Source organism: Diabrotica virgifera, chromosome 1, assembly GCF_917563875.1.
Source record: "Diabrotica virgifera virgifera chromosome 1, PGI_DIABVI_V3a".
NCBI classification, from domain to species: Eukaryota; Metazoa; Arthropoda; class Insecta; order Coleoptera; family Chrysomelidae; genus Diabrotica; species Diabrotica virgifera.
The window spans coordinates 123,156,526-123,183,465 of NC_065443.1; the positions used below are offsets into that span (position 1 = coordinate 123,156,526).

Sequence of the window (26,940 nt, forward strand, 5' to 3'; positions counted from 1 at the left end):
GTTGTTATAAAAACATTTTCTGATATTTTTTATTATTTCTGATTATTATTTGATATTTAAATTGATTTATTTGACCATTTTTATTTTTACTATTTGATATATTGACTATTCCATATTTAGATTGTTTTATTTGACCATTTTTATTTTTATTATTTGATATTTTGATTATTTCATATTTAAATTGTTTTATTAGACCATTTTTTATTTTTGATATATTGATTACCTGTTTTATTTAAATTTATTTGATCATCATGACTGACAACAGTAATACTTCTCGTCCCGCAGTCCCCGTATCTCATATCTGTGGTGTAGTGTACACGTATTATATATTGTTAGAGGCGTTATTGTTTGGAGAGGTAGGACTGTTATTCCTTTTAAATTGAGAGAAAAACTTTTGTCTGAATTACATGTAGGACATCTTGGTTCTTTTAAAATGAAGGCTTTAGCTAAGAGTTACTTCTGGTGGCCAAATATTTACTTAGATATTGAGTCTATTACTCAAAACTGTAGGGGGTGTTTACAAATAAGAAATAAACCTGAAATAAAACCATTACATAGTTGGGAATGGCCAGGAAAGCCTTGGCAAAGGCTTCATCTTGATTTTGCTGGCCCATTTTTAGGCTTCATGTGGTTAATTGTAGTTGATGCACATTCAAAATGGCCAGAAGTAGCTCGAATGTCTAAAACTACAGCAGGGTTAACAATTAAATGTTTACGTAGTATGTTTGCTAGATTTGGACTGCCCGAGCAGATGGTCACTGACAATGGTCCTCACTGGATTTCAGAGGAATTCAGTAGTTTTTGTAAAAATAATAATATAAGGCATATTTGTACTGCTCCATACCACCCAGCCAGTAATGGTCAAGCTGAGCGGGCAGTTCAATCTTTTAAGAAAGCTTTGTTATCGAGTAAGTTTGATTCTGATGAAACTGAGCAGAGATTGTTATCGTGGTTGTTAAGTTATAGAACAGCCCCACACATATCAACAGGCAAGGCTCCTTGTGAACTTATGTTTGGAAGAGTATTGAGAACTCGTTTATCTGTAATTAAAGATTCTGTTTTAATTCCAAAACAGAATATTAATTCAAAGACTGTTAAGCAGTTTTTGCCTGATGATCATGTGCAAGTTTCAATGTTTGACGGTAAGCAAAATTGGTTGGAAGGGAAGGTGGTAGAGCCGATTGGTAATGTAATGTATAAAGTAAAAACACAGAAAGGCGACCTTGTAAGAAATGTTACTCAGATGTTACCGATTCGAAAAACGGATGCATTAGATAACAAGGAAATGGCAACAGAAAATGCTGATACTCAGTTTATTAACAATAATCCTAATTCAGAAAATGACAATTTCGAACCGGCAACGGAGAGTGATAGTTCGATAAAACACTTGCGTCTAGAGAAAACCAAATACTTTGCTTCGGAGCTTCTAGACAATTGACAGTTCTCTGGATTTGGCGGGCAATTTGAAAAGTATATATATTGTACCTATACATCATATTATACAACTTATACATCATTGAGTTTAAGACAGTAAATGAAAAACCTCACTTCGCTTGGTAGATTTATCTATATAAATGTAAATGAAATTCAAAATATATTTATTAACCTAATTATATAGTACATATTAGCAATATTTTAAATAAAAAACTTTGTCATGTAGGTATGCACTTATATGTATAGGATATGTTACTTATAGTTCGGTACCTCTTGGAGACTTAGCAATTTTACCAGTATTTTGAATTTCTCTATAAAATAATTAACCATAGGAAAGTTATAAATTACAGTCAAATAATTAACCATATTATAAAAGTTATATTATTACCACATCAAAAACAGTAGGTACCTACTACCAAAGAAAAACATAAATATTTCACATAATAAAAATATTCTTAAACAAAAATGATTGTTTTCAATTAATAAGAAAAACCTTAAAGGAAAATTTAGGGTTTAAACAAACCATCTATTACAGAAATTCAAAATACGGGTGTAAAATTTCTAAGTCACCAATAATTATAACTGTCAATTGTCTAGAAGCTCCGAAGCCAAAGTATTTGGTTTTCGCTAACCGCAAGTCGATAAAACCACTTGTCATAAGACGTAGTTCTAGGGTACCAAAACCTAGACAAATGTTAGATTTGTAAAGATAGGTAAGCTGTAAGATTAGTGGGGAGGAGTGTGGTGTAGTGTACACGTCTAGGGCGGACAGTAGACACTCCTCTCCCGGTTGACCGTACGAAGCCAAGGTTAATAGATTAGGGCGATTAACCCCTATCTATGAACCTTGGTACGAAGCGTTAATAACCCAAGGTTCATAGATAGGGGTTAGGTTATCTCATAACTATGTGGGCGGAAGCGAGAGGGAGGGGAATGCCTACGTCACTCGTACGACAAAGTCAAGTTTGACAGTTGTATGTGGTTATATTTCCGCATATTTTTGTGGAATTTTCTTATAATATCGTTTATTTGTTTAATATTTGTTGAGTTTTTAAACATATAAGGACTATATTACTATAATTACTTATTTGGGTCCTATACAAAGGCAGTAATGACTTGTGAAGTGTGTTTTCGTAACCGTGTAAGGTTAGTTTAACAATTATAATCATAGATATATAATACTCTAGATTGCGTCCTCCGATCTTAAAATGGGTGACGGTTGCGACAGAGATAAATGAGCCTATTTGGTCGGTAGTCTCTTTTTAATTTAAGGGGAATGTCGACGACGTGACTATCCCACTTTATCGAGTAATATGTGTTGACAGTTGGAGCGGGTGGTGACGAGAAATGGTCTTTGGTCTTCGGACGTGGTAATCGTGGTTCGAATCCCATACCAACTTTACCTTTTTTATTTTTATTTACTCAATATTGCGTTTATTAGATATTTTTACATCTGAAAAATGGACCCAAGTAAATCTAGCAGATAATAAATGTACCTATGTATAGTAAGTTAATATTGGAATACATATTTGTGAACTGCATAGTAAAATAAAAGTCATTCGTTATTTATATAAATTCGTCCTCATTCGAATGATATGAATATTATTTGTTTTGCAAGCAAGCAAGCATAGTGATTTAACCCAGCCTGAGAGACTTGCTCACCCCTAGAGAATGACATTCGGGTGATACAATTCATTGGGGCGAGGAGGATTAACTCCCGTAAGCAGGAATCACTCCACCCCGCTTCAATGCTCCAGACCATCCACTTACCCCCCGATAGCACTCTGATGCGCTATAGGGGCTCTCAATCTTCTACTTTTTTAAAAAATTGTAACGATAGTTTCATAAATAAAAATAATGTCTAATTACTTATAATTGAATCGGTCATTTCAAAAACAGCAAAGTCCACAATTTTGAGAAACTAATAATATAACTTTTTGAGAGGAATAGACTCCTTTAAGATAAACGTTGTGTGCAAAAAAGACACCAGTCCAGTAAAAACATTAGGAACAAAACTACAATATAACTCTGAATTTTGATGTCATCCATTTCATCCATCTTTCGACTATATAGTTAAGTTTTCTTTGCTCTTCTGTAAAATTAGGAATATGTGACTCGTGTTGTTTTTGAAATGACCGATTCAATTAATAAATCGATGGTATTACATTATGTTGATATTAATTATTGGTAATCTTTTACGAATATTTTTAATTACTTTATAGGTACTATTCTACCATTAACTTATTAAAAAAATAACATTGGCTTTTATAGTTTTAAAAATCTATAGGTACCTACACAGTTTTTCTTATTTGTTATATATTTCTTTGCATAGATTTATTGTAGAGATGTAATAATATCTAATAAACGCAATATTGATTAAATTAAAAATAAAAAAAGTAAAGATTGGTATGGGATTCGAACCAGGATTATCCACGTCCGAAGACAAACGACCAGTTCTCGTCGCCATCCGCTCGAACTGTCAAACCATCTAAAATACTCGACGACCGAGTAGGATAGTGACGTCGTCGATACTCCCCTTGAATTAGAAAGAGACTACCGACCAAATAGGCTCATTTATCTCTGTCGCAACCGTCACCCATTTTAAGATCGTAAGGCGCAATCTAGAGTATTATAAATCTATGATTATAATATTACACATAATAATATGTAGTTTTGAATGTTATAATAATAAAACATTTTTTAGATGAGTGGTGGTAACATTTGTAGCATAGCTATATGTAAAAGCAACTCCAAAATTCCTGAACCAGATGGAAACAAAATAATGTTTTTGGACATTTCCCAAATACCTTAAATTATCAAACAATAATGGATAATAAAATGTTACAAGATAAATGGGCCTCTAAACATAAGAAAATAGGTAGCAAACATTTCCTCGTGTCTGAATATGTTAATATTATGTTACGTCTTTTTTATATTTTAACCTAATAATAAATTATTTATATTATTCGTTCTTTTGTTGTTGCATACCACCAAAAATGATAAAAGTGCTGCACATTCCACGAAAAACATAATAAGTAAGTACCTACATATTAGTATTTTTGATTTTAAACTTTTTCTTCTATTTTTTTGGATTTTTGTGCTAATTAAATTGTTTTCTCCATTTAAAACACACATAATAAGTGTTAAATGAATTCTAGTTTTTTGTTAGCAGACTATTGATTTTTAAGGGAAAAATTGATATAATTACCAATATAAGAACCACTTAAATATACCTATACCCAAGAAAATCTCAAAATATATTGCAAAACCTAAGTTTTTGAACCTTTTATTAGCATTGACTCTTATGACAATTTTAAAATTGTCGTACGGATGACGTATTCCCGCCTTTAAAAAGCCAGCCTTTGATTGGTCTACAGTTATGAGACAACCTACGCCCTAATCTATTAACCTTGTTAATAACCGCTATGAATTCCAAGATTTTATTGGTTAGAACTACCCACGTGATATCTGTGTTCGTATTGGTCAAATGATTAAGAATGACAGAGCGGGATATTTAAATACCAATATTGTATGCTAAAGTGTCGTTTCAAGAAAACAAGTCTGCTGACCGAAGATAATGGATAAATATTTCTTGTTTATCTTACAATTGACAATTTTTGTGATAGAAATAAAAGTGGTAGAAAATCAATATTGAATAACAGTATTGATTAAAAAAACACTATTTATTCGTTTCTACTAGTCTGCTTTCTAGACTGTACCTAGTCTCATAAAATATTTCTTTTATCTCTTAAAAAATATAAACAATTATTGTATAGTAATAATATTATTTTAATTTATTTCAGTTGTTCAATACAAACACAGCAGCACTAGAATAGATCTTATAAATTAAATTATAAATGCATGAAAATTAAAAACAGATAATTTACATAAAAGTAAATATACTGGATATGGGGAATAGTAATTTAGGGGAAATTATATGTTATATTATATAATTATGATTTTCTTCGGCATTTTCGTGTGTCTTGTGTCCTTTTAAAATGTCTGAAATTTCATATTTCATTTACATTTGGATTTTTAAACGTATGTATCACTTATTAATATGTTGCTACGATTTTTGTTTCTTTGTGGAGAAAAACCGTTTCTGTGGTTCGTTTTTACATATTGAAACTTTTAAAACAGTTCAATTTTTTTTATGAAAATTTTGATTAAATTTTTGTTGCATGTAGGTATATTTGACAAGACAATTTAAAAATTTCTGTCACTTAAATTATCTAAATCGGGTGTATGTATTTACAAGCATCGTCAAATCTTCATGATCTTTTTTATTGCAAATTAAATTGATGTTACTTAAATCCTTAAAGTCATGGTTTCACTATCAAATAATTTGATCAAACAGTTTGAGCAAACTCAGGAAGTGACGCCACAACTGCAGTTTGTTCAAATTATAAAAATCTAGTGGTCACACTATCAGTTTAGTTTGATCAAATTTTGTATTGAGAGTTGTGGTAGTATGTACATGTATCAAAACCCACAAGCATTCCAACACTTTAACGAATAAGCCCCAAACTCTCTATTGTAGAAGGGAGACAGTAACTAACCAAAAAGAAATCAAGTCCTGATTAGGAAAAATCTAGAAAACAAACAAGAGTAACTATTGGCTACAAAAGCTGCTGTACAAAAATCAGTGTGCACGCTGAAGAAAGCAAAGCAGGGAATGATCAACGAAACAATTTTAATGTGTAGCTAGGCCACGATTGATAAACATATACATGGGCTCACTGCTTAAATGATGCAGTCGCTACTCAATAAAGCTAGCTTGTGTCAGTGGCTCAATATTTATTAGAAAAAACTTACATACTTAAAGTAGGTAAGTTAGTATGAGTCTTCTAAAATAGCATAAGCTATGTTTTGGGTTTCAAATATGCAATAATTAACACTCCCAGCGCCAGTGTATTCTTTTAGATACACACTGCATGTCCTCAACACTGTGTACCGAAAAAAATACACATGGCTTGTTGTGTTCGATCTGTTGTGTCACCTAAAAGGACACACTTTCACACAGACACAGACAGACACAGAAGTTTTTATATGTAGAGAATAATCAATTTCCTGGTATAACTGGGTTTGACCTTACGACATGAAAAGATAGGTTGTATGTAACTAGAAATTCGTATGAAAAATGTTGCCATGTATGGGCCAAAACAATTTGCTCCAACTCAGTATGCAGGGAAAGATTCAAGGAAAATGAAGCATAGGGAGATGCTATACGCTGTACGGATGTACATCAAACGAACTTTTCAGAGCAGCCGTCTCCAAAGTCCTAATAGCTATAGTTGATCCGCTACAACTTTTCCCATGTGTCACGATTCATTTTCAAACAAATTAAGTCAAAACATAAAGTGAAACGTACGCCGATGTGTGTAGTATATAATATACAGTATACAAAATGTATATACACATTCGTTTCACCTAATGTTTTGACTTAATTTGCTTGAAAATGAATCGTGACGCATGGGAAAAGTTATAGCGGACGAACAATAAGATGTATTGTCAGAGATATAGCAAATAATCCCAAAAAAGTGCACCAAAATTGAGAGATGAGGTGGAAAGACAGTTTGGAAAAAGATGTAACCCTGAAACAATTAGACGGATATTACAAAATAATAATCAACATAGCTGAACTGCAAGAAATAAATATATCAGCCAAAGAAATAAGCAACAAGGAGTTTTGTTTTCTTTATTAATTTTAGCTGATATATATTTCTTATCGACGTAGCTGAACTGCATATATTTCTTATCGACATAGCTGAACTGCAAGAAATAAATATATCAGCCAAAGAAATAAGCAACAAGGAGTTTTGTCTTCTTTATTAATTTTAGCTGATATCAAAATCATACACAAAATAATTAAAGGATTATTGTTATTAATTTAAGTATGGTATATCTGAAACTGAAACCCAAAACATAGCTTATGCTATTTTAGTAGTAACTTACTTTCAGTATGTAATTTTTTTCTAATATTGAGTCACTGACAAAAGCTACAGTTTTATTGAGTAGCGACTGTATCATTTCAGAATTGAGGCTGTGAGTCACTGTAGGTGCAGTGCAGTACAATAATTTTGCTTATACAAATTATCAGTAATAAAAAGGTCTGTTCCTTTGTTTTTTAGTGTTACACTTTTGAGTGTAAGTGTAAGAAATTCTATGGACATTTGAGTGTAAAATGACAGCGGATGTGACAGCGGCGCATGACAGCGGACAGTATTAAACGAAAATTATCGGTGTGCCAATCAAGCAAAGGAACAAGGAACTTCCGAATATGGCCTAACTGGGGGCACCATAGATATATAATACTCTAGATTGCGCCCTGCGATCTTAAAATGGGTGACGGTTGCGACAGAGATAAATGAGCCTATTTGGTCGGTAGTCTCTTTTTAATTTAAGGGGAATATCGACGACGTGAATATCCCACTTTATCGAGTAATATGTGTTGACAGTTGGAGCGGGTGGTGACGGGAAATGGTCTTTGGTCTTCGGACGTGGATAATCGTGGTTCGAATCCCATACCCAACTTTACTTTTTTTATTTTTATTTAATCAATATTGCGTTTATTAGATATTTTTACATCTGAAAAATGGACCTAAGTAAATCTAGCAGATAATAAATGTATGTATAGTAAGTTAATATTGGAATACATAATTTGTGAACTGCATAGTAAAATAAAAGTCATTCGTTATTAATAGATATAAATTCGTCATTATTCGAATGATGTGAATGTTTGTTTTGCTTCTACTTTTTTAAAAAATTGTAACAATAGTTTCATAAATAAAAATAATGTCTAATTACTTATAATTGAATCGGTCATTTCAAAAAAGTCCACAATTTTCAGAAACTAACTTTTTGAGAGGAATAGACTCCTTTAAGATAAATGTTGTGTGCAAAAACGACACCAGTCCAGTAAAAACATTAGGAACAAAACTACAATATAACTCTGAATTTTGATGTCATTCATTTCATCCATCTTTCGACTATATAGTTAGTTTTCTTTGCTCTTCTGTAAAATTAGGAATATGTGACTCATGTTGTTTTTGAAATGACCGATTCAATTAATAAATCGATGGTACATTATGTTGATATTAATTATTGGTAATTTTTTACGAATATTTTTAACAATTACTTTATACTATTCTACAATTAACTTATTAAAAAAATAACATTGGCTTTTATATTTTTAAAAATCTATAGGTATCTACACAGTTTTTCTTATTTGTTATATATTTCTTTGCATAGATTTACTTTAGAGATGTAATAATATCTAATAAACGCAATATTGATTAAATAAAAAATAAAAAAAGTAAAGATTGGTATGGGATTCGAACCAGGATTATCCACGTCCGAAGACAAACGACCAGTTCTCGTCGCCATCCGGTCGAACTGTCAAATCATCTAAAATACTCGACGACAGAGTAGGATAGTGACGTCGTCGATACTCCCCTTGAATTAGAAAGAGACTACCGACCAAATAGGCTCATTTATCTCTGTCGCAACCGTCACCCATTTTAAGATCGTAAGGCGCAATCTAGAGTATTATATATCTATGGGGGGCACATAACATAACATAACCTAATCCTAATATTTACATTTGTAAAGAATATCCTGTTTGTTTTTATTGTCGATTGTGCAGCGAAATTGTGATAGCAAATCAAATATAAAGTAGTTTATCGCCTACAGAACTGAATTAGTCCATAGCAGTTATCAGTTTTTCTTTCTTGGGAAGCTTATACATGTAACTTTTATTGTTGTAAATTGTGGGAGTAGGGCAGACAGGGAAAAGTCTTATTTTGTACTGTTCCCAAGGCTCCCCATGCAATACATTTAAATGAATTATCCAAACAAAGCCGGGGACAATGGATAAAAGCCACAAGAAGAACAGATATAAGGGAACTAAAATTAAAATATGAAAAGTAAACATTTTATAAGTGGTAAGTTTAATGTAATTCAATTAATAAGGATTTTAAATGTCTACAATAATAATAAAAATGTGATAATTCAAGCTTAATTATTAGGAAAGCCAGCCATGTTTCACTTCCATGAAGCAGAGAAGGGAGGTATATAATATACTGTCCCTTTTGTCTTCTCATTAATTTCTCTTTTGCTAATGAAACCTGTAGTGAGGGAGTGATATAATCGTGATGTTTTAGCAATTCTGTTGTTCATTTTTTTTGCATTTTTTGTCTATTATAGTTTATAAATATTCAAAATCATTCATATGTTCTACTAAATTTCCGTCTAGGTTTATATGGATTTCTCTCGGTGTCTTGGAAATAAGTAAGGTTTTAGTCTTTGCTAATTTTATTTTCATTCCTTTTTCTGCAAGTTCTCTCGTCTATAAATTTAGGTTGCTTTGTAAATATTTCTCTGAACTTGGTATCAATGCAATGTCATCTGCAGATACACATTTACTCAGAGTTATACTTTTTAATCAATGGTAACCTAAATCTAATTTTCGGGACTCTACTGCATTTTTTTTATTGGTTCATTCATATATATAATATAATGAATAGCAGTGAGCTTAAAACTCCACCTTGCCTTACTCCTTGTGTATTAGCAAATTTGTTTGATTCACAGTTTAATGCTCGCACAATGTTCCAGTACATAAATTTTACTTGCATCAATTAGTTCTCCTCCAACATCGAACAGTTCAAGCCCTTTCCAAATGTGATGTCCGGGTACCTTGTCAAAGGCTTTTTCCATTGTCTTATAGTAAAGATATGATCTTGGACACTGTGCCCGGTCAGAAACCTTTTTGTGCATCGTCTAGTTGATGTTCCACTTTCTTTCTCAGTCTCATCTCCAGTGTTCATTCATAAATCTTAGCCAGTACACTTAGCATGAAAATACCTCGATAATTTGAACATTACTTTTTTACCTCCCTTCTTTACCAGAAGAGCCATTACTGCTGTTGCCCAATCTTCTGGGATGCGTTTCTGTTTCCAAATTGTTATCAGTAATTTGTGTAAGTAGTGTAATGCAGATTCCCCCATATATTTCAACAATCGTGTTTTGATATTATCTATTCCTGCCACTTTACCATTTTTCATTTTTGCAATGGCTTCCGTTAATTCTTCCATTGTTATTTCATTACTCAACTCTTTGGAATATTTACTCCATCTATTAACTATATCTTGTGGTTGGGTAAGTGTTTCTCCATTTTATTTTTTTTTTATTTGCACGACAGTACTACCTGATTTACTTCTCATTTTTTCAGACCTTAATAAAACAATTTTTGGTTTGTCCTACTACTGTCTTGCTCCATCTTTTCTCCAAATCTCTCCCACTGTTCCAATTTAGCTTTTTTAACTTTTTCTTTCACAAGCTTCCTTGCTTATTAACTGTTATTTTCTAGATAAGCTCTCCATGGTACTTTCTTTTCTTTCACAGCTATTTTTATCTCTTCGCTCCACCAACTAGTCCTTTTTTTTTGACTACTTTTATTCAATAAAAATATTAAAATACTCTTGTGATAGTGAAGAGACAGTTTATGTTTCCTTTCAATCCAGAGGCGATACAGCTCCGTGAAGTTAGCCCGAAAAAGTCGGGAAAAAAAATGCGATTGATGCCATTCGTTTGTCCATTGATTGTCCACGTTTGTCCACCATTTTATTTCGTTAGTCCACCCATCAATTCTTTTTTATAAACAAAAATTTTTTTTCGGGCTAACTTCACAAATCCACAAATTTTCGAAAATTTAAAAAAACTCTTGCTATATTGTTTGTCCATCGTTTGTCCATGTTTGTCCACCACATAATTTTTTTGTCCACCCTCTGAAACAACCCCCTATTAATTGTAATTATTTTTTTATTTCTTAATTCGGGCTAACTTCACGTTCTCTTAAATGGGCATTTAAACGTTAATTCAGGTGCAGAATCACAACTAAGCGTTTGTCCACCCCTTTGCAGCATTTGTCCAACCCCTTAAAGTGCGAAACAACCCCCCTGTTAATTGTACTTATTTTTTTATTTCTTAATTCGGGCTAACTTCACGTCCGTTTAAATGTGTATTTTAAAGTTAAATCGGGTGAAGAATCACAACTACCCGTTTGTCCACCCCTTCGCAGCGTTTGTCCAACCCCTTAAAGTGCGAAACAACCCCCTCGTCAATTGTAATTATTTTTTTATTTCTTTATTCGGGCTAACTTCACGTTCTCTTAAATGGGCATTTAAACGTTAATTCGGGTGCAGAATCACAACTAAGCGTTTGTCGACCCCTTTGCAGCGTTTGTCCAACCCCTTAAAGTGCGAAACAACCCCCCTGTTAATTGTAATTATTTTTTTATTTCTTAATTCAGGCTAACTTCACGTCCGTTTAAACGTGTATTTTAAAGTTAAATCGGGTGAAGAATCACAACTACCCGTTTGTCCAGCCCCTTAAAGTGCGAAACAACCCACTCGTTAATTGTAATTATTTTTTTAATTCTTAATTCGGGCTAACTTCAAGTTCTCTTAAATAGGTATTTAAACGTTAATTCGGGTGCAGAATACAACTACCCGTTTGTCCACTCCTTCGCAGCGTTTGTCCAACCCCTTAAAGTGCGAAACAACCCCCTCGTCAATTGTAATTATTTTTTTATTTCTTTATTCGGGCTAACTTCACGTTCTCTTAAATGGGCATTTAAACGTTAATTCGGGTGCAGAATCACAACTAAGCGTTTGTCGACCCCTTTACAGCGTTTGTCCAACCCCTTAAAGTGCGAAACAACCCCCCTGTTAATTGTAATTATTTTTTTATTTCTTAATTCAGGCTAACTTCACGTCCGTTTAAACGTGTATTTTAAAGTTAATTCGGGTGAAGAATCACAACTACCCGTTTGTCCGCCCCTTCGCAGCGTTTGTCCAGCCCCTTAAAGTGCGAAACAACCCCCCTGTTAATTGTAATTATTTTTTTATTTCTTAATTCGGGCTAGCTCCACGTTCCCTTAAATGGGCATTTAAACGTTAATTCGGGTGCAGAACCACAACTACCCGTTTGTCCACCCCTTCGCAGCGTTTGTCCAACCCCTTAAAGTGCGAAACAACCCCCCTGTTAGTTGTAATTATTTTTTTATTTCTTAATTCGGGCCAGCTTTTAAATGCCCATTTAAGGGAACGTGAAGTTAGCCCGAATTAAGAAATAAAAAAATAATTACAATTAACAGGGGGGTTGTTTCGCACTTTAAGGAGTTGGACAAACGCTGCGAAGGGGTGGACAAACGGGTAGTTGTGATTCTGCACCAGAATTAACGTTTAAATGCCCATTTAAGAGAACGCGAAGCTAGCCCGGAATAAGAAATAAAAAAATAATTACAATTAACAGGGGGGTTGTTTCGCACTTTAAGTGGTTGGACAAACGCTGCGAAAGGGTGGACAAACGGGCAGTTGTGATTCCGCACCCGAATTAACGTTTGAATGCCCATTTAAGAGAACGTGAAGTTAGCCCGAATAAAGAAATGAAAAAATAATTACAATTAACGAGGGGGTTGTTACGCACTTTAAGTGGTTGGACAAACGCTGCGAAAGGGTGGACAAACGGGCAGTTGTGATTCTGCACCCGAATTAACGTTTAAATGCCCATTTAAGAGAACGTGAAGTTAGCCCGAATAAAGAAATGAAAAAATAATTACAATTAACGAGGGGGTTGTTACGCACTTTAAGTGGTTGGACAAACGCTGCGAAAGGGTGGACAAACGGGCAGTTGTGATTCTGCACCCGAATTAACGTTTAAATGCCCATTTAAGAGAACGTGAAGTTAGCCCGAATAAAGAAATAAAAAAATAATTACAATTAACTAGGGGGTTGTTTCGCACTTTGAGGGGCTGAACAAACGCTGCGAAGGGGTGGACAAACGGGCAGTTGTGATTCTGCACCCGAATTAACGTTTAAATGCCCATTTAAGAGAACGTGAAGTTAGCCCGAATAAAGAAATAAAAAAATAATTACAATTAACTAGGGGGTTGTTTCGCACTTTGAGGGGCTGGACAAACGCTGCGAAGGGGTGGAAAAACGGGTAGTTGTGATTCTGCACCCGAATTAACGTTTAAATGCCCATTTAGGGGAACGTGAACCTAGCCCGAATTAAGAAATAAAAAAATAATTACAATTAACAGGGGGGTTGTTTCGCACTTTAAGTGGTTGGACAAACGCTGCAAAAGGGTGGACAAACGGGCAGTTGTGATTCTGCACCCGAATTAACGTTTAAATGCCCATTTAGGGGAACGTGAACCTAGCCCGAATTAAGAAATAAAAAAATAATTACAATTAACAGGGGGGTTGTTTCGCACTTTAAGTGGTTGGACAAACGCTGCGAAAGGGTGGACAAACGGGCAGTTGTGATTCTGCATCCGAATTAACGTTTAAATGCACATTTAAGAGAACGTAAAGCTAGCCCGAATAAAGAAATAAAAAAATAATTACAATTAACGAGGGGGTTGTTTCGCACTTTAAGTGGTTGGACAAACGCTGCGAAAGGGTGGACAAACGGGCAGTTGTGATTCTGCACCCGAATTAGCGTTTAAATGCCCATTTAAGAGAACGTGAAGTTAGCCCGAATAAAGAAATAAAAAAATAATTACAATTAACTAGGGGGTTGTTTCGCACTTTAAGGGGCTGGACAAACGCTGCGATGAAGTAGACAAACGGGTAGTTGTGATTCTTCACCCGAATTAACGTTTAAATGCCCATTTAAGGGAACGTGAACCTAGCCCGAATTAAGAAATAAAAAAATAATTACAATTAACAGGGGGGTTGTTTCGCACTTTAAGTGGTTGGACAAACGCTGCGAAAGGGTGGACAAACGGGCAGTTGTGATTCTGCATCCGAATTAACGTTTAAATGCCCATTTAAGAGAACGTGAAGCTAGCCCGAATAAAGAAATAAAAAAATAATTACAATTAACGAGGGGGTTGTTTCGCACTTTAAGTGGTTGGACAAACGCTGCGAAAGGGTGGACAAACGGGCAGTTGTGATTCTGCACCCGAATTAGCGTTTAAATGTCCATTTAAGAGAACGTGAAGTTAGCCCGAATAAAGAAATAAAAAAATAATTACAATTAACTAGGGGGTTGTTTCGCACTTTAAGCGGCTGGACAAACGCTGCGATGAAGTGGACAAACGGGTAGTTGTGATTCTTGACCCGAATTAACTTTAAAATACACGTTTAAATGGACGTGAAGTTAGCCGGAATTAAGAAATAAAAAAAATAATTACAATTAACAGGGGGGTTGTTTCGCACTTTAAGGGGTTGGACAAACGCTGCAAAGGGGTGAACAAACGCTTAGTTGTGATTCTGCACCCGAATTAACGTTTAAATGCCCATTTAAGAGAACGTGAAGTTAGCCCGAATAAAGAAATAAAAAAATAATTACAATTGACGAGGGGGTTTTTTCGCACTTTAAGGGGTTGGACAAACGCTGCGAAGGAGTGGACAAACGGGTAGTTGTGATTCTGCACCCGAATTAACGTTTAAATACATATTTAAGAGAACTTGAAGTTAGCCCGAATTAAGAATTAAAAAAAATAATTACAATTAACGAGGGGGTTGTTTCGCACTTTAACGGGCAGGACAAACGCTGCAAAGGGGTGGACAAACGGGTAGTTGTGATTCTGCACCCGAATTAACGTTTAAATGGCCATTTAAGAGAACGTGAAGTTAGCCCGAATTAAGAAATAAAAAAATAATTACAATTAACAGGGGGTTGTTTCAGAGGGTGGACAAAAAAAATTATGTGGTGGACAAACATGGACAAACGATGGACAAACAATATAGCAAGAGTTTTTTTAAATTTTCGAAAATTTGTGGATTTGTGAAGTTAGCCCGAAAAAAAATTTTTGTTTATAAAAAAGAATTGATGGGTGGACTAACGAAATAAAATGGTGGACAATCAATGGACAAACGAATGGCATCAATCGCATTTTTTTTCCCGACTTTTTCGGGCTAAGTTCACGGACCTAGGCGATACACAATCTCCAGACAGTTGTTTCTGCCTTACGGCGTCCCCAGTGGAGCTGCCTGCACACCTCTGAATCAAAACGAAATCAAAATGTCTATTTAAGTGGAATTTCAAAAATAGTTATCTACTATTAGGATGCTTCAGCGATATCTCTTAAAGAAAAGAGAAAAGTCCCAGATACAAAATTCACTATTAAAGTAGTAAATAATTATTTAAATCTGAAACTTTTCTTATTGGAACCCCTTTCTGGTACATCCTTAATCTCTTTTTGACTTTTACAATTTCGGACTTTGAATTATCTTTCTGATCTTTTTTCTAGATTAATGAAAGCAGAATGTAACTGTATACTGCAGAGTCCTTTTCCCTTTCTTTATTCATCATCTCTTGTCTTATAAATTGTAAAAGTCAGAGATTAAGGATGTTACCAGAAAGAAGTTCCAATAAGAAAAGTATCAGATATAAATAATTATTTACTATTTTTATTTTAATAGTGAATTTTATATCTGGGACTTTTCTTTATTCTTGTGATACTTTCCACATTTTTATGATTTTTTTATGGTACACAATGTAGAATTTTTATTTATGTCTTTGTTTTAGGAACAACCACCAGATATTTAAAAGGTATAAAAAGAAGAAACTGCTGGAATTTCAAAACAAATGTGTTTGACTAGTAAAGATTTGGATAAATAACAGGAGTTACTTTGGGCTATAGCTACGTGCAGATTTATTTCCTTGTGGCTTCCTATGTTAATTCTTATTAATTATACACTTAAATATGTTTTTAGTCTCAGGAAGATTTTATATTTGATTATTTTTGAATAAACATTATTATTATTATTACCTTAATTTCCATTAAATAAATTTACTGTAATCAATAAAGTAATCGTTTAATTGTTAATAAATTATCAAGTATGATTCCCAAATATTTTATTTGTTTGACACCTTCTATGGGCTGATTGTGAGATTATAGTTAAGGTACCAAAGGTATTATAAGGATAATAACACTTGAGGTCAATGGTGTATATACCGAGGGCCTTTGGCCTGAGGGATATAAGTTGACTGAAAGCGATATTATCGTTAATACCTGTGGTGCCTTCAACATTTAATGTCCGACTAAATTATTCTTTATAGGCAAAAAATTGAAGGAATTTTGAATTAATTAGTTTTCAAATAAGTACATTTACCAGCAATAGTTGTAACGTAATTGTGGTAACCATAGTTTTACTTGGGTTGTTATTTGTCAACTTGACAGTATTTAACTAGTTATTTAAATTTAATACCCTAGGGCGTAATTTTTCAAAATAATGCCCTAGAGCCTAGGGCATTATGTCATACTTAACTGACTTCGAAATCATGTCATTATTTATCAAACTGACTTCAAAATCATGTCATTATTTGTCAAATAATATACCAGTCGGACATTAATATTATTACAGTAGAACCTCGATTATCTGTCAGGGCACCGGACCAAGGGTATGACGGATAATCGAAAAGACGGTTAACAGAACATTAAAAAAAATAAAAATTCATAGTACAACTCTCAAATTTCATTTGTATGGTTTGTTTGACAATATAAGAGGGATTTATGTTCATACAATCGAATCAATTTAAAATATTCTGAAATTTGTGTTTTACTGCTGCTTCATATTTTGCGACGGCTGAATTTCTTAATCGGCATAAGGCATAAGATCATGCAATCTACTTTATTGGCTTCTTCTTGTTGAGAATACCACTCGATGAATTATTGCATATGCGATGCAGCTTCTCTAGATTATTTACGCAAATCTTTGTCAGTTACAATAGGTTCATCAGTATAGCTACAGTCAAGCTTCCTTGTGTCCAAGCATCAATATAGCTACTGTGTCAGCTTCCGAATAGGTTTGGTCCGCCTTTGTTGCCATTTCAATGAGTTCTTTATCTGTCAGCAATGGATAGCCGTTTGTGTCCTCATCACAAATCAAATTACCTTTTTTTTTATTTTTTTGCATTTAAATGATTGCTAATGTATAACTCAATACAACTTCTGTATGTACCCTGACGGTTAACAGAGGTGACGGTTAATGGAGAGACGGATAATCGAGGTTCCACTGTACATGATTTCGAAGTCAGTTATATTATAATGCCCTAGGGCGTTATTTTTCAATATTTATTTTGAAAAATAATGCCCTAGCTAGGGTATTAAATTCAAATAACTAGTTAAATACTGTCGAGTTGACACAATTACGTTACAACTGTTGCTGGTAAATGTACTTATTTAAAAACTAATTAATTCAAAATTCCTTAAATTTTTTTGCCTATAAAGAATAATTTAGTCAGACATTAAATGTTGAAGGCACCACGGGTATTAAAGATAATATCGCTTTCAGTGAATGTTTATCCCTTTAGACCCTTTTAACCCTTAAGATTGTTATCTAAAAAAAATACCAAGAAACTTTACAGAATCAATGATACTGATCTGACTGTAATTAACACATTCACAGACACACTTTAGATGTAGACACATCTTATGGAGTAAGTGGCTTCATATGCAGTTGTGTCTGTGAATGTGTTAAGAGGTAAAGATTGACGAGCTCCTGTATAGGATAATGCTACTGTTTTATGTTAAAAAAAGGTAAATTAGAATCGGACCAGGTTTTTATCGTGAGTAGATCAGAAGGTATAGTAGCAATATTTGAGTTGCTCCAAGTAATACTGGTATCATCAGCAAAAAGAAAATTTTTTCCATCAATTTTTAAACTAGGGATGTCATTAATAAACGTAAGGAAAAGTAGACGACCTGATACTGAACCTTGTGGTTTGTAGAGGACCCCACATACAATATTTTGGAGACTAGAGTCTGTATTATTTGCTCTAACCAGTTGTTTCCATCTATCCAAGTAAGATTGAAACCAATTCAAAGAAATTCTTCGAATTCCATAGAAATTTAGTTATTTTTATCAAAATTTCATGATTTACACAATCAAAAGCTTTGGCATAGTCACAAAAAACAGTGGCAGTGTGAAGATTATTGCTCAGTGCTTGATAAACCTCATGTAGTACAGAAAACATGGCATCAGCAGTACATTTATTATTTAAAAAGCCGAACTTTTGTAATAAAATGTTGTTTTCAACAAGAAAGGACATAAGTCATGCTTTTATGAGTCTCTCAATAATTTTGGAGTACCGGTAGTAATGCAATAGGTATATACTTGCAGGAATTAGATTTTTCACCACCCTTATGAAGAGGAATAATGATAGCTGTCTTTAGGTACTCTGGAAATTTACCTTTCTCAAAAGAATCATTAATTGGCGAGATGAGGGAGGACACAAGGATCTACAGATCGAGCGAGTCTCGTAAATTGCACAGCTTCGAGCCACGCTTCACGCAACCGTATTTGCGTACTTGTGTTTTGGGTTGTGTGGTCATGCTCTGGTCGATTGGAGTTATAATTTACCAAATTTAAATATAGTCGTTTCTACTGATTCATAATATGTATACTATAATATAATATATTGAAGTTTTTAAATATTGCTAATATTATTAAAGTTTTTAACATTGTATTTTAATATACTTTGTTTTATTAATAATAATATTACCTAAGTATTGCACCTTGTTCAAAAAAAGTTCAAGATAAATACCGCGGTTTTTTCATATGAAAATGCAAAGAAAAAATATACAATTTGCAGAGTATGTAAATGCTTGTTTTTTGATAAAACAATACAAATTGTATGTAGGTAGGTAGAGTAGCAAAGCATTGAGTAGTTATAGCAAAAGTAGCTACGCCATCTGAGAGACAATAAGGATGAAATTAGTTTTATATTTTCTTTTCTCATGGAGCATGCATGATGGAGAGTTTTTTAAAATACGTAACAAAGCATGTTGTTTTGTTATCTATGTTGCAAATATGTTGTTTTTTTTTTCAAATTACAAAATATGTTGTTTTCAATACAAGTACCTAATTGTTGTTATTATTTAATGAGCATTTAGAATTTTGACTAACGCTCGATTTCATAATAAAGTTAAAGTGTGTGTTACCTTAAAAAAAGCAATTGTTACAGTTAAAGAAAACTTTAAATTTAAAGTCCACTTTAACTTTATTAATATAAAATCGAGCGTAAGAAATTTTATAAACTTTGGAAAATAGCATTTCAAAAAAAGTACTGTAAGTATGCTGTATTTTTAATTTTTTCTCAAAAAATAAAACAAAACTCATTTTAAAACATATATTAAATTATAAACAAAACACTAAATAAATAATTTTTCTCAACGGTTAAAAACCACACTTAAAAGTTTTAGAAATTCACATCCCAGAATCAAGTTACTCAAATTTTCAAACACCTCACCTGACACAGTGTCTCAAGTATGATTGCACGAAGCTGTTGATGTTATATTTTTACTCACATTAACAAAGTATTCATTTAGATTTCCAGGGTCTGAAAGGAAAAATGTTTAAGCTGGGTGAATTTTATTTCGAAGATCGTTTATTATGGACTAAGTTTCTTTTGCAACACTTTTAGAGCTTCTCAGACAATTTTGATAGTACGATTTTTTAGCTGATTTTATAAGTTTTAAATAGGTTTTCCTATACTTGCTGATATATTCAGTGACAGAGCCATTGGAAAGTAAATTTCTTGATGTAGAGTAGTGAACGCATATTCATGGCTGATATGCGGATACCGGATACCTTTAGTAGTCCAGGGCCCAGAATTTGCGATGTTTTGGCTTAATTGTAATTAAAGGAAATGCTTTGTTGAACATAAGGACATGAAAGCATATTAAAAAAATCACTGAAAAGTGATAATTTTAAAATTACAGGAAAGTGCCACTCGGAGGTTAAGCAAAATTAAATTAAAACTTGTAGCTACTTTAGTTTTTTCAATTTATAAATCTAGTTTAAATTAAACTAAAAAGAAATATATCTTTTTTGTAAACAAACAAACAAACACATTTAACGGCTAAACAGCTGGCGCCGGTTGGATGATACTGCGCAGGACGAGTGTAATATCCACCACCGTCTCGGAGGTAGGTGTAGAAAAGTGTTACACTTTTTTTCCTACAGCATTTCAAAGAAACGAGTTGTACGCGTTCTACGACAGAAGTTGAGTGTATCGTGAAAAAAAGTGTAAACACTAGAAAAACAAAGAAACAAGAAAGTGTAACACTTTTACACTTTTCTTACACTTTTCAAGAACTAGTGTTACACTTAAAACAAAGGAACAGACCTATTTATTTACATCAAAATAAAAATTCCATCACATACATCACATAATTATGTCTAACAGCTGATTGTCACTCTGACCAATACGAACACAGATATCACGTGGGTAGTTCTAACCAATAAAATCGTGGAATTCATAGCGGTATTTAACCAAGGTTAATAGATTAGGGCGTAGGTTGTCTCATAACTGTAGACCAATCAAAGGCTGGCTTTTTAAAGGCGGGAATACGTCATCCGTACGACAATTTTGTGTGTGTGTGTTTATGTTTTATTGGCACTGGTTTAATCAACCAACTGGCCAGTCAATGTGTTTTGAATTCTCTCTTTTACAAAATATATGCTTAGTATCTAAATTTAAAACTATTAGTACTACTGTTTTTTTTACTCTGTTTTTTTTATTATTTTTTTTATCATATTTTTTAACATTTTTTTTATTACATTTTTTATTTTTTTTTTATTTTTTTTTTTTTTTTTTTTTTTTTTTTTTGTATATTTTTTTATCGCGCTAAGACCTAAACCCGATTCAACCTCGCGGAGGTTTAGATCTTAGTATCTTTTTATTTTATTTAATTATTTTTTTTTTTTTAATTTTTTTTTTCTTTTTTTTCTCAGAGCTTTAATTTTAAACAATTAACATGGTTGTACAAAATTTTATAAACATCTAGATTGTTTGATTGTAAAAGGTATATAAGATTAAAAGGAAATTGTACATTAACTTGAACTAGATTGGCAAAAAAGTTTGATATTTCAATAAAATGTAAAGGACATTCTAATAGCATATGTTGTAGATCAGCTAGCTCTCCACATAAACATTCATCATTATCTACAAGTCCTATTTCTCTTTTGTAGACTGGAGTCAAACAGTGATTACTTCTTATTCGACAAATAGTTTTGATAAAGCCTTTGTTGGAAACTTGATTAAACCATGTCTTGATGGGAAGTGTAGGCTGGATTTTTTTGTAATAATTTCCTTTGTCTGAATTATTGTAGGTTCCTGCCATTTCGTCCGTTTGATAGATCTCATAATAGAAATTATGTCTCCCATAGGAAGTTGATAAGTATGCAGAGTGGATTCCTTCGTTGTTGCTTTTTTAGCCAGATCATCTACTATTTCGTTGTTTTTTATACCAATGTGTGCTTTTATCCAACACAATATTATATTTTTGCCCGATTTCAAAGCTTCACTGTTCATTGCTATGATGTCACTGATGATATAATTTTCTGCAAAATTATGTACATTATATTTCAATGTCTTTACAATGCTTTGGCAGTCTGTAAATATAACATAATTGAGTTCTTTTTGATTAATACATATTTTGTATGCTTCTTTGATTGCAATGAGTTCAGCTGTGAAAATTGTCATTTTATCAGGTAATCTGTTGTTTATTTTTATACTTTTTTGTGGGTAATATATAGCATATCCAACTTTTCCTTCCATTTTTGAACCATCCGTGTATAATTTCTGATAACTCCCCCAGTTTTTTTGTACACACTGAAGGTGGTCTATTTTAGTAAGGAAGTCTGTCGCACGAATATTACTTAAATGACAGTTAACTGGAGATAAATAATCTTCATAGTTTAGCTTTCGAGACGAGCTTTGTTCAATTTGGTGTATGTCGCCAATGGAATTAGAAACGTTGAGGAAGCTTTCCACAACTAAAAGCAGTTTCTTTTTTTCCCAGTAATAATGAGTTAGGTATGAGGTGGTTAAATGAACAATTTTATTTAATAGCAGTTTATCGTTTACCGCTGTTTTAACTATAAATTTCTCACTTAGGTATTCCCTGCGTAATGAAAGTGGAGGTTCATTAATCTCACATTCCATGACCAATATAGGTGTGCTACGAAGATAACCAGTGCATAACCTAAGTGCCTTATTTTTGATCCTCTCGATTTTTTGGAGTACAGAGTTTGATGCTGAGCCATAAAAAATAGATCCATAGTCTAAGATTGATCTTATCAAATTTCTGTATAGTAATATTGATATGTTTGGATCAGCTCCCCAGTTACTGACACTTACAGTCTTCATGATATTCATTGCATTTTCCATTCTTCGTAATATGTAATTTGTGTGTTCTTTCCAATTTAATTTGGAGTCTAAAAATACGCCAAGAAATTTTATTGAAGTTTTATAAGGAATACTAGTATTATCAAATTGTAGATGGCTTTGAGGAACATATCGTTTTTTAGTAAAGGTAACAATGGTTGATTTACTCTCTGATATTGTTAAGTTATTATCGGCAGCCCATTTTTTTATAATATTCAATGTCGATTTAAGGTAGTTATTACATCTATCTATTGACTTATTTTCTGCATATATCGCAACATCATCAGCGTACTGTAGGATTTTTATGTGTTGAGGAAGTTTAGTTTCTAAGTCAGCAGTATACAGTATATATAATATAGGACTTAGGATGCTACCCTGAGGTAGTCCCAAAGATGTGTATCGGGAGTTAGATTGATCTCCATTTAATCTAACGTGAACTGCTCGATTAATGTATAAGTTAATGATGTTCCATGTTACTATCTCGGGTATTCCTATTTCCAACATTTTCGCGTATAGTATGTGAAGATTAACGTTGTCGTAAGCCCCTTTTATATCTAAGAACAAAGCACTAACTGCTTTCTTATAAGTAAAGGAACTATAAATGTCTATTAAAAAGTGGCAGAGGCTATCTTGTGTGGATTTACCTTTTCTAAAACCAAACTGACTTCTTGGTAATAGGTCGTTCTTTTCTAGCCAAAATTCCAGACGGTTTTTAATAAGTCTCTCATATGTTTTTAGTATACAGGAAGCCAGACCGATTGGACGGTAAGAATCCCAATTCTTTGATGATTTCCCTGGTTTTAAAACCGGGATAATAGTGTAAACGTGCCAATCGTCAGGAATCTTTATGCGGCGCATCCAAATTTCATTATATATATTTAGTAGTGCAGCCTTACCAATTCTTGAAAGATTTGATAGCATCGAGTAATGGATATTATCGGCACCTGGTACTGAATTTGAGTTTTTCTTCAACGCAAAGTTTAGTTCAGTGGCAGAAAATGGTTTGACTAGGAAACGGATTGGTTCTGGATAGTCGTACAGAGCATTTAGTTGTAAATCAGGAATTACTAATTCTGCAGACGGCGGTGTGATATTTTGATGGAACTCTTCTATCCACGAAGCTTCCGACAGAATAACAGGGACTTTGTTCTTTGTTTTTCTATTTTTTATTCGGTTAACTTTTGACCATACATCTTTAATAGGGACTGACCTATTTAGGGATCCGACATAATCTCTCCAGCTATTTCTTTTAGTTTGTTTAGTGATCTTCTTGACATGTGCATCATCTTTTTTATACTTAAGTAGGTTTTCATGGTTTGGATTTTCTTTGAATATACAAAAACTTTCCTGTCTTCTTCTGACTGCTTCTTCACATTCTAAATCCCACCAGTATTTTCCTCTGGAAGTCGGTTTTTTTATTTTAAATTTGGGGATGCAGTAGGATGCAGTTGTATTTATATTGTGCAAAATTTGTTCATAAGAATTTATATCTTTAAATTGAGAGAATACATCTTCCGAATACTGTTCATATAATTTCCAGTCGGCATTCTTTAAATTCCACTTTTGTGAATATGGATTATATGTATGAGTTGGTTGATCCTCTAACTCTACTCTTATAGGTGTATGGTCTGAACCAAATAGGTCTTGAAGTGTTTTCCAAGTGATCAGGTGGTTTAAGTCAGGAGTACAAATGGTCAGGTCTATTGCCGATTTCGAGAAGTTCCTAAAGAAAGTAGGAGAGCCATCATTTTTGAATATTAAATTATTATCGTCTATACAGTCCATCAAGATTTTACCTTTCATATCTGTTAGGTTGTCTAGGCCCCAGGCAATGTGGTGAGCATTAAGGTCACCTCCTATTATAAATGGTCTTTCTATAGATGTTATGAAATTGTTCCATTGTTGTAACAATAACTTGGTTCCTGGGGGAACATACATAGATATAAATGTGACAGTATATGACTTAAACTTTATTTTTATTGCTACTTTATTGACGTTTATTAAATCTACTTTCATGGTGACTTCCTCGTAATATAGGTTTGAATTTATTAAAATTGCTGAGCCACCGCCAACAGTTACTGAAAAGCGGTCGTCTCTGACAATATTGTACCCGTGAAAGTTATAATACTTTTCTGGTTTAAATCTAGTTTCTGACAATAATGCGATATCAACTTTCTGGTCTTCTAATAGGTGGATAAGGTTTTCTCTATTAGAGTTAGCCGATCTACAATTCCATTGACAAATTACCAATCTATTCATTATTATATAAGAGAGAACTTAAAACTGATTGAATTGAATTTACTAGAACTGATTTTTCTGGAATTTCAAAATTTTTGTGATTTATATTAGAGATAATACTTGTAACTATATTTGATATTAATTCTGTTAATTCTTTTGATGGTTCATGTATTTTAGATCCTTGTTCTGGATTAAATGTAGATTGATACGAAGAAGAGGTGATAATACCACCAGGTCTGTTGGACATGGGGTTTAACTTTATTATTTTTTGATGTTCCATTGTTACTTGGTCTGGTGAGGAAGAGATAGGTCGTTTGTATTTTGGTGGTTTTATTATTGTATATCTATTTGAAACTGAAGGTAGAGCGAACTGATTGGAAGATGTTTGAGACGTGGACAATTGAGTAAAGGAATATGAAGAGGATGGTGCATTCATATTTGGAGTTTGATGAGAATTTATTGAGGAATTATTGGCTGCTATAGATGCATAAGTTATCTTAGGAAAGAGTTTAATTGTTTCCTTAAAAGATAAGCTGTTTTCAGACATATAATGTTTTATTTTCTTTTGGCGATCAAATTCTGGGCATATCTCCCATTCATTAGTGAAGTGTTCACCTTCACAGGATAGACATTTTTTGTTAAACGATGATAAAGGACAAGAATCGGAAAGGTGAGATTCATGACACTTAAAACAGCGAGGATTACTTTTACACTGCTTACTCATGTGCCCATACCTATAGCAGTGGTAACAGATAATTACCTTTTGCTGGTATTTTTCAACAGTGTGTAAGACATGATTAATTACTACATACTTTGGTATATTCTGGCATTTAAAAGACACAATAACTGATTTTGTTGGATTAAATATTACTTTGTCATCTGCTACTATTTTTCTTGTTATTCGTTTCACATACTCAACCGAGAATTTGCAATGGTGATCAAATTCCTTTATTCTATTTTTAAGATATTCTTCCGATATATCTGAATCTATATCCCTTACTACACCTAGTTTAAACAATTGAAATTTTGGAATGTATGCGGTCAGATTTTTTTGAATAAGGAATTTGGAAGTAACTAAAGCATTTGCGCTACTATAATTTTTAAATGAGACCCTAACTCGGTTGCGTCCGATTGAGTCAATTTTTTTTATATAATTGTCAATTTCTGGATGTAACGTAAATAGGATCTCGCCTATTTTAACAGCGTTTAATTTTCCTGTAAAATTTAAACTGGAGTTTTCAATGAAAATGTAAAAAGATCCTAAATCAATTTTTTCGTATAAATAAACAGGCCTGGTTTTTTCTGGTTGATCTGAGTTTACTAAAGTATTTTGTTTTTCATTAATATTGTTAAGATTAATACTACTACTTATCTTATTTTGAGGCTGGTTGGGTAGAAATCCATTTAAATCTTGTAAATCACAGCTACTATCCATCGAATTCTCAATATCAGGCGGTTCGCCTCCACTAGATGACTCCATAGAGGAGTTTTCAAGTAACGTTTAACTTATGAACACTTTCAAAATGTAAACTAAATAAGGAAAAGTTTAACAAAACTAAACAAACTAAATTAGAACGGTATAAATCAAATAATCCGCCAAAAATTAATATTTTTCGGAGAGATTTCCAAATTTAAATTAACTTTGACAATTATTTTGACGTGTACGACAATTTTAAAATTGTCATAAGAGTCAATGCTAATAAAAGGTTCAAAAACTTAGGTTTGGCAATATATTTTGAGATTTTCTTGGGTATAGGTATATTAAGTGGTTCTTATATTGGTAATTATATCAATTTTTCCCTTAAAAATCAATAGTCTGCTAACAAAAAACTAGAATTCATTTAACACTTATTATGTGTGTTTTAAATGGAGAAAACAATTTAATTAGCACAAAAATCCAAAAAAATAGAAGAAAAAGTTTAAAATCAAAAATACTAATATGTAGGTACTTACTTATTATGTTTAGGTAACCTTAGGTAACTTTATTATATGTAGGTAACCCCTATCTATGAACCTTGGTATTTAACGGCTCGTGTTGACCGTCGCTAGCATTAGTAGTCAGTTGTCAGTTGTCAGTTG

The 26,940-nt window shown here is 33.0% G+C and overlaps 2 long non-coding RNA genes across 2 annotated transcripts; both read left to right on the forward strand.

The window, feature by feature from the left end:
- Nucleotides 1-2,078: 2,078 nt before the first annotated feature.
- Nucleotides 2,079-4,399, forward strand: LOC126880314 (uncharacterized). The gene is made up of 2 exons (XR_007696555.1): nucleotides 2,079-2,580; nucleotides 4,139-4,399. It is a non-coding gene; the product is annotated as an uncharacterized LOC126880314 (long non-coding RNA).
- Nucleotides 4,400-9,011: 4,612 nt separating this feature from the next.
- On the forward strand, nucleotides 9,012-16,301 carry LOC126880310 (uncharacterized). Its single transcript, XR_007696554.1, has 2 exons — nucleotides 9,012-9,377; nucleotides 15,976-16,301. It is a non-coding gene; the product is annotated as an uncharacterized LOC126880310 (long non-coding RNA).
- The last annotated feature ends 10,639 nt before the right edge of the window (nucleotides 16,302-26,940 follow it).